This window comes from Vulpes vulpes, chromosome 2, assembly GCF_048418805.1.
Source record: "Vulpes vulpes isolate BD-2025 chromosome 2, VulVul3, whole genome shotgun sequence".
NCBI classification, from domain to species: Eukaryota; Metazoa; Chordata; class Mammalia; order Carnivora; family Canidae; genus Vulpes; species Vulpes vulpes.
Window position 1 is genome coordinate 18374843 of NC_132781.1, and position 9012 is coordinate 18383854.

Sequence of the window (9012 nt, forward strand, 5' to 3'; positions counted from 1 at the left end):
ATGGTCTGGCTGCCCAGGAGGGGAGACCTGCAGATGTGGGAGACGGGTGAGAAGGGGATGTTAACCCCGGGATGAGAGAAGGATTCTGCGTCACTTGAAAGCATTCAGCTGGAAGAGCAGGACATCTGGGTCCTCAGGCGAGGCGCATGGACACTGCTCCCTGGCCTCCTGGGGGCATGATGCTTTGTTGTGCATTTGTTTGTCTCCTTCGATCAACTCTAAATACCGCACAGGCAAGAAGAGCCTTGTCTGGCTTTTGCGCTGGCTCCCAGGACGCAGCACAGAGCCTGGCACCTGGATGAATCATACCTGTTGAGCAAATACATGAATGAACAGTGAAAGCATGAATCAATCAGGACGTCAAAAGCTGGGTGGAAGGCTGCACTGATGATTGAAAAACAGGAAAACAGTAGCCAACACAATTTTCGTTGCCTATTATTATTATTATTAGTTTGTCTTTCTGATTTTATAGAAATGGTCATTCTCAAATTTCAGAGCACAAACTGACTGGTTGATGCCCTAGAACTAATGCCCTGAGACAGACCCTAGGGGAGAGGGGTGATTATTTAACACAGCACCCGGGGGGCACAGGGTGTGAGGACGTCATTCTTGTGCCCAGTAAAGCAGATGAAATAAGAAGTTTATACCAAAAACATGTTTGGCTCCTCATGGTGGTTTTCTTCCCCAACCCCCTTTACAAGCCCCTGCCTCATGCACAGGTTCCTGTCCATGTCTGGTGGATCCTGGGAACCTGGGAACAGAGAGCCCATGGTTCCCAAGCTCAGACTCAGTGGCCAGGGGCCTGGGCAAGGTCTTTTGAAAAGGAGGGTCCAGTTGCCTCCCTCCCCCTGCTGTGGTCCTGTGAAGTAAGGGCAGCTGGGCTGGTCACTGGTCTCATCTGGGCCTCTGTGGGTGATGAGATGGGCACTGATGGGTGAGTTGGCAACCGGGCCTGAGTGGCACAGCCAGCTGCCCTAGGCACTGTCTTCTCTGCTTGTCACCACTCCCGGCTGCCCAAGCAGCAAAGCAAAGCCACAGTGACAAGATCCAGAGGGGAGAGGCTCCAGCTGGGGGGTGGTGCTGGTCTCACCAGCCACTGGAGCAAGAATGTGACAGCTTCTTATCCAGGGGGGCCCTCTGTCCCCAGTTCCTGCCCCATCTGCCCTGACCCAGCTCAGTCTCCTTTTCCTTGTCTTGCCTTTGTCTTGCTTCTGTTCCAGGCTGATATCAGCTCTGAATGGCTTTTGGTCCCCACCTGTATCCACTCCTCCTCCCTCTTCCTCACCCCCTGACCGCAGGGCCCCACTGCTTCCTACAGTGCTTGTACAGGCAAGCACACATGCAGAGCCCACCTCAGACAGAAAGCAGGAGGTTCTCTCCCAGGACCTGTGATTAAAATCTGTGGGCAGTGGCTCGGACCTGGGAATCCAATGAGATTATGAGTGTGAGTTAGTGTGTGTGCAAAGGTGTGAGTACAGGTGTGTGAGAGATCAGTGTGGATGTCAGAAAGGGCGTGCGTACACATGTGAGCGTGACAGTGAATGTACCTGAGTGTTGAAAGGGTATGTGTGAAAGCAGGTCAATGTGGCAATGGGTGTGTGAACATGTGGGAGCTGGCCGGGTGCTGGAAGAATGAGAGCAACTCTGAGTGTAAAAGCAGTGCCCAGTGGCAGCTGAGAGACAAATGCATCCTTTGAGCTGGTGTTTCTGAATGTGGAGGCTGCCGGCCCCATGCCCTGCTTGATCACCCCATCTCTGTCATCCTGGGCTCCCTCAAATCAGGTTAGGGTGTGGGGAAGGGGGAATGAAGCTGCTGAGCTCCAGGCAGGGCTCCTGCCCGCTCCTTGGGCCTGTCAGCCACTGATCTGTTCCATGTTCCTATAAATATTTACAAATCCCAGCTGCTGAGGAGCAAGACATCCTCCACCAGCTGGGGCTCCCAGCCTGGAAGCTGAAAGGGAGGGAAGGTGGGGGATGGAAAGGCGGGGCTGCACTGGAGAGGCAGGGGGCCAGCACTCCTGGGTTCAGCTGGCAGTTTTGCCAAAGATTAGCCCGCATACCCCAGTGTGTCTGCATCAGGAGCTGTGAAGCCAGAAATCTCAGCTCCTCTGCTTCAGGAAGCCTCCTACCTGACAGGCGGGGGGTGGGGGCTCCTTTACAGCCAATCTCCTGCTTCCTGTTAATGTCTTAATGTCTCTCCATTAGGGGCAAAGGGAGAGGTCTTACTTTTAAAAAAATGAAGAATTCTCCCTGAGTCCCTAGAGGGTATAGTCTCTCTGAACTCAGAATCTTCCCCAGGACACCTTGATAAATCTATATGGATCTTTCCAAACTGGAGGCTGAGGACTTGCAGCTCGATGGGTGACTCCCATCACAAAAGCCTCTTCTGTAGCCCCTGGCAGGAGCTAAAGGATTTCCATCCGACCTCACCCTCTGCCCCAGCCAGTAACAGAGGTTACTTCTGGAGGAGGTGATGTTAGGTGAGACCCAGGAGAGGGCTCACTTGCTGCAGCCCAGGCTGATGGTCAGACACCCTGAGGAACCAGCCCAAGAGACTATCCAGGGGGGGCAGGGACTGACTATCAATTATTGATCCTCTATGTCCGGTGTCCAGTGCAGTATCAGGCACAACATAGGCCCGTGAGGATTTGTACAGAATCATCAGCCATATGCCAGGATCTCCAAGTCGAGCTTTCCCAACAGCACTTGGTGGTGACTTCCAACCTCCAGACCCAGAAGACATTGTGCCTGGGGGATGATATCAAAGTCCAAGGTGACCCGGGCCACCTAGCTCAGACACAGGAATCTCCAACACTGAGGAAGCTGAGATCTCTTCCCCTATCTTAACCAGAATTTCAGACTGATTGATTCAATATCTTTTTTAGAATTTCAGATTTATTATTGGTGGCCCCTCCTGGGCCCCAGTAGGACTTCCCTTGGCCTTGCCCAGGTAATACCTATATTCTGACCTAGATTTGTCCAAGAAGCCAGACATTGGAGTAGGAGAAGAATGTAGGGAGCAGGAATCTCATGACATTGTGGGTTTCTGGCTGCTTGTGTGGGACATCCAACTGGAAACTTGGCCCTAATAAGGCATTAAAGACCAGCAGGCAGAGTCCTGCCAGGGTGGGGGTGGGGTGAGGGGAGTAGAGGTCAGGACTGTGGCTTCTAGTCTTCTCTCAGGGGCCCAGGCCAGCTGTTTTCACTGTGGCGGGGGAGCCTAACCATCCCAACTTCATAGGGCAAGAAGAAGGAGCTAGGGAAATGCTGAAATCTGCCAGTCTCCTTAGGCCAGAGCCATGATGAAGGAGAGAGGGAGACGACACAGGGCAGGGCAAAAAGGGGAGTTCGGGGGGCCAGAGATGGGAGCTTTCCTTGGCGAGAGGCATTTGGCCTCACCTCAGAGAAAACCGTGATCTTCTCAGCTGCCAGAGAGGAAAAGCAGGGACTGGGGAGGAGGGACCAGGAGGACAGTCTGGAGCCGGCAGAGATGTCCGGTGATGCCAGTGGCACACGAAGAGTTAAGAATATTCCTAAAATAGCCCAGCCAGAGCCTAAACCAGCCGGCTAGTGCCTCTCCTGGAGAGCAGATCTATAGCGGGAAAAGTCAGCCAGCTCTGAGCCCACTGCCTGCTGCCTGGGCTCAAGCTGCTAATTAAGCCTCCCACCCCACCCCTTGCCAACCCCTTCTGCCCTAGCAGGGGCCAATCGACAAAGGAACCATGTCTCTCCAAGGGACAGGGGACTCCAGCTGGGACCAGGAGGTCTCTGTCCTGGAACCCACCTTCATACACTCCACCCCCCTCCACCTGGGTCAGTGATGGGCACACAGATGGACAGGCAAAGTGCAGGCCTATGGATGGGATGGGGACTGGCAGGTCAGAGCAGCCGGGTTCTCCCAACCCAACCTGTGCACCGGCAGCCGTCGTAGGGTGGAGACCTTCGGGAAGCCCTCAAATGCCAGCTTCTCCTGGCTCTGTGCTCCCCTCTGCTTGGGATATCCTGGGGGTGAGGTTGGGGCAGGGAAAAGCCGGGGGAGCCCTCCAAGAATAAACCACATCTCTGTTTCAGGGGCAGGACCAGCTATGTGATTTACAGGACCCAGCATGAGATGAAAACGTGGAGCCCCTGTTCAAAAATTGTTAAGAACTTCCAGACAGTGATAGCAAAGCATAAAACCGAGCGGAGATCCCTTCTGAGTGCAGAATCTTTGTCAGCACACAGGTTGCACGTCCTTGAGGCTCACAGTGTTCAGGGGTTTGGTTTAATGAATATTTACTATGCACCCACTGCTCGGCTCCACTGGTCTACTGGCTCTTCCACCTCAGAGATCTTCAGCCACTCCGTTCTCAAATACATGGATATGGGGTGCTCCAATATGAGCTCCTGAACATGGAAATGTGGCTGGATTACCCCTAACCCTGGTTGATTTGGGCCCTCCAAGGATTGCGCTGCAGACAGAGTTCCAACCTCCACACCCAGCTGTCAGACCTCTCTGAGCTGCAACCTCCACTGGTCCGTGGGGACTGCCTAGTACAGGGGTGAGCAATCAGCCCTCCTCCTCTTGCCTCCTGACCCCCACCAGTGGGGTCCTGAAAAGAGCTCAAGGGGCTCCCATCTGGCTCTGCCTCAGATAGGCATGACCCTGGGGAAGCTACTTTGCCTCTCCCAGCCTCAATTTCCATGTCTGTCAAAGGAGAGATCTCTAAAACCTTTCCAGACCTTAAGTTCTAGGTCTCCTGGGGTAAGAATGCCTGGGGAAGGCTATTCCTACAAGAGACAGAGCTTCCCAAAAAAAGTCAATCTGGGGAGCAGGGGGCTTTCTCCCCAGAACCCAGGAAAACCAGCTGCTCCCCATCAGCCCAGTTCCTCCTCCACCGCCCTCTCCCCAATCCTTGTCCACCTCCTGGCCTTCCACCACCTGGCCTGAGAGTTGGTGGGTGGGTGGTGGTCTGGAATAGTCAATGCCTTCATGAGGAGGCTAGAGGCATGCGGACCCTGCTGGCCAGGCAGGGGCCTTCTCCCTGCTGCCTTTGCAAGAGGCTCAGCATAATTGCACTGCCTGTCACTCCCATGTCCTGCTATCTGTCTCTCAGGCTGACCCTGCGCACCCGCCATTATATTGGTTCCTGTTGGGGCTGCAGAGCCTCATTACTTATACATGCAGCTGGGAGATGCAGGCTGGGCTGAGGGGAGGCACCTCCTATTAGGTCTCCTGTCCCACATCCCAAGCCTTCTCAGAGCTGCTTCCCTGGTGTTGGGTTGGGATGGGCAGCAGGCGGCTGCTGGTCTGAGGTAGGGGGTGCAGGGGGCTCCAGGCCTGAGCAAGTCTCTGGAGCCCCCAGGCACAAAGCCGTGAGTTCTCTGGAGAGGGAACATGTGAAAACCTGACTATGCCTTGGGTATGTGGGCTATGCCCCCTTAATCCCACTTACTCCTCCTCCCGCTATGGAGCTGGGGGAGGGATTCCTTTTTTTTTTTTTTAAAGATTTTATTTATTTATTTATTTATTCATGAGAGACACACAGAGAGAGGCAGAGACATACACACAGAGAGAAGCAGGCTCCTCGCAGGAAGCCTGATTCGGGACTCGATCCCTGGACAGGATCATGCCCCAAGCTGAAGGCAGATACTCAACTGCTGAGCCATCCAGACATCCCTGGGGGAGGGATTCCTTTTTTTTTTTTTTTTAAGATTTTATTTATTTATTCATGAGAAACACAGAGAGAGAAAGAGGCAGAGACACAGGCAGAGGGAGAAACAGGCTCCATGTAGGGAGCCCAATACGATCATGCCACCCAGGCATCCCTGGGGGAGAGATTCCTGAAGAATGTTCCTCACCAACCTCTGAGCCCCAGCCAGACTGAGGAATTCTGAGTCCCCCCCGCTGGTTCAATCCACTGAGGTGTGTCCTGGCCCTTCACCCCAAATCACAACACCACTTCCATTCCCCCTGCACTTTTTGACCAAATATTCCCTCTCCAAAGGGGGCTGAAATCATGGAGGCTTTTCCAATGGAGGATCTAGAAGGTTCTGAGTTAAAATATCAGTAAAGGGGTTTTAAGTATTTTAATGGATGACAGTGGGATGTTTTCTTTAATATGAGAATCACAGCCCCTCAGAGCTCCCCTGGACAATTCTCCAGCCCAGAGAAAGAAATGAAAGGCCTTAAATGTGATGAGACTTCCCCACGCACATGTGGCAAGTTGATGGGCCTCATGACCTGGAAAGCCTGCCTCTGCCTCTTGCTTCCCAGCTCTCCACCTCCCCTGTGAAGTCTTCCTGGAGTCCTCTGGGCAGGGAGTTTTCATCTGTGCTTCCTAACGCCTAGTACAAACCTCATCCCAAGCCTTAGTTTTTCCTCAGCTACAAAATGGGGAAAATAACACTGCCTACCTCATGGGGTTATTGATATTAAACGATACAAGCCATGTAATAGTTTTAAGTCCAGGATAATAGGTTGTTAAATTTAAATAAGATAATCCACTTGGAACAAGATCTTGCCCTTAGTAAGTGCTCAGAAGAACGTTAATAATTATCATAACATTTACCATTGCTTGCTGCCTGAGTCACCTGTCAAAGAGTGAGCTCCTCAGGGATATGGTTTAAGTCTTTCTCATTTGGGGCGCACCAGCACCACCACATTACAGTGCCTAGATCAACGTTTGCAATGAGTGGACAAATGAATGCAGATTTGCCAGCCGATGATTCAGGGCATAGCACCCCCGTCATCACTCACAAACCCAGACACACACTAACACAAATTGTCTCTTACATATTCACACCCACTCACATTCATTCAAAGAACCCCAAAATACCACAGAGCAGCCACCTGGTTTCCTAAAGTCAGCCATGTGTAAATGGAGAGTCTTACTCACTTTACGCACACCCATAATGCCCAGTACCCCCCCACCCCTAAAATGATAGGGGCTGTAGGAGTGGGGTGGGGCTCCCCCTCACAGGAAGGAAAGCAAAGCTGGGTCTTTAGCTCCCAGCATGGCAACATCCCAGCGGGGGAGAGTCCTGCTCTCCCTCTTTTCTAACAAGGCTCACCTCTTTCCCCTTCTGCAAACCTGGGTTCCCCTGTCCCCCTGCGGGCAGGTGGCTGAGGAAGAGGCCAGAATGCCAGAGCACCAGGGGTCCTTCTTCACTCATCTAAGTCTTGTCTCTGAACCTAGAAGCATAGGCCACTGTCTTCCTATCCTACACCAAACACTGCAACCTGTAGGAAGAAGGCAAGAGAAGGAAACCCAAGGCCTAGGGTGGTGGAAGGGCATTCTTAACCTGGGGGTGCAATAATTATATTAGCCACCATTTACTGGGTGCATAACCAGGGTCAGATACTGAGCCCAGGGCTTTACATCCATTATATCTCATTGAATTCTCACAGCCCTTTTTCTGGAGAACACTTGAGGTGCTGCAGGTTAGACTATCCTAAGCAGGTCTCTAATTCTAGAATCCTCAACAGCCAAGCTCTAGAGAATTTGGGGTGGGAGGAGTGGGAGGGTTCGGGGTCCTCAGTCAGTAAACTGGGGGACTCTCCTTCAGGCAGCGCCCGCCCCCAATCGGACGCGTCCTCACGTCCCCACCTAAGGAAAACGGGTGCCCCGACACCGCGGTGGGGGTTCGTCTCACTCGGGGGACCTGGGCGGGACCGAGGCGGGGCCTGGCGAGCCCGGGGGGAGGCGGGAGGCGGTGGCCCAGGCTCCCAGGCCAAGATGGCTGTTAATTAAAGTGCTGGCACCAGCTCCTCTCTGCAAAGTTTGAAGCCGTTATTTTCCACTCCAGCGAAGCGGGGAGAATCCGGCTGGGCTGACAGAGACGCCACACCGCGCCAGGGAGCGGGCGCTCTTTCGGGGGGCGGGGGGCAGGCCGCCTGGCAGCGCCGAGCGCGCCCTCGGACGAGGCGGTGAGAGCTCGGGGGTGGGGGTGGGGGGAGGGCGCTCCCGCCTGGTCCTCGGCCTGGGGCGCCGCCGCGCTTTCCCGGCAGGTGCTGGGAGGGCTGCGGGTGCACAGCAGACGAGAGACCCCCCTGCGTGAGAACCTGCCGGAGGGGGACAGTGCAAATCGCACGCTAAAGACCGCGCACCTTGTCCCTCGGGTCACCAGTCCTGTCGCTCTTCAAAGAGACATAATTGGGGGAGACCAAGGTGAGGGGACAGGAGGCCTATTGACAGCTGAGGACTACTCTTCCTGAGCCTGGGGGTCTAGCTGCACCGCCTAGCGCCCCCCTCCTGCCGGACTTTCCTCCCTTTGGACATTGAACAGTACCTAGAGACCCAACCACCCGGGTTGGAAGAGCCTGGAGTCAGACTGCGGGTTTGAATCCCGACTCTACCTCTTATTAGTTGTGTGACTTTGGTCAAATCTCTTCACTTGCCAGAGCCTCAGTTCTCCATCTGTAAAATGAGAAAAGTGATGACTTTTACCTCTAGGGCTTGATGTAAAGACCCAGTGTGATCTTGTATGTAAAGCATTCAAGACAGGGCCTGGCACACAGTAAGCCCAGTGTAAATGCTATTTATTGAATTGGTTTAGCTCCCTCCTTGGTGGTTGGGGGTCCCTCCAACTGGGCTCTGCCATCAGGGCTTGGAAAGTCCTCTCTCATAGCCCCTTATTTGATATTTTCGTGTCCCTTTCCTCCTCCCAGCTCTGGGTAGGGGTAAGCAGTCTCATCCTAGGGTAGAGAAAGCCAGAGAATCATAAGGACAGTTGTGACCAGTCAGCAGGGGAAGAGTGTGAGGTGGGAGGGGACCTCTCAGGAGAAAAGAAAGAGGCTGATGGGTCATCTTTTAGCAGGGGCCAGAGGCCTCCAGAGGCAGAGCCTTCCATGGTGCGCTGGATAAAGGAGGATGAAGGAGGAGCAATGGAGCAGCATGAGTGGGGCCTCAAATAATGTGACAAATATTTTGATGGAAGCAGACACATTTCCACTTATGCAACCTAAACACTTTACTGCACTTGAGGAAGAGGACTGCCTCATGCAACCTGATGGGGAGAAGAGTTAGGGGG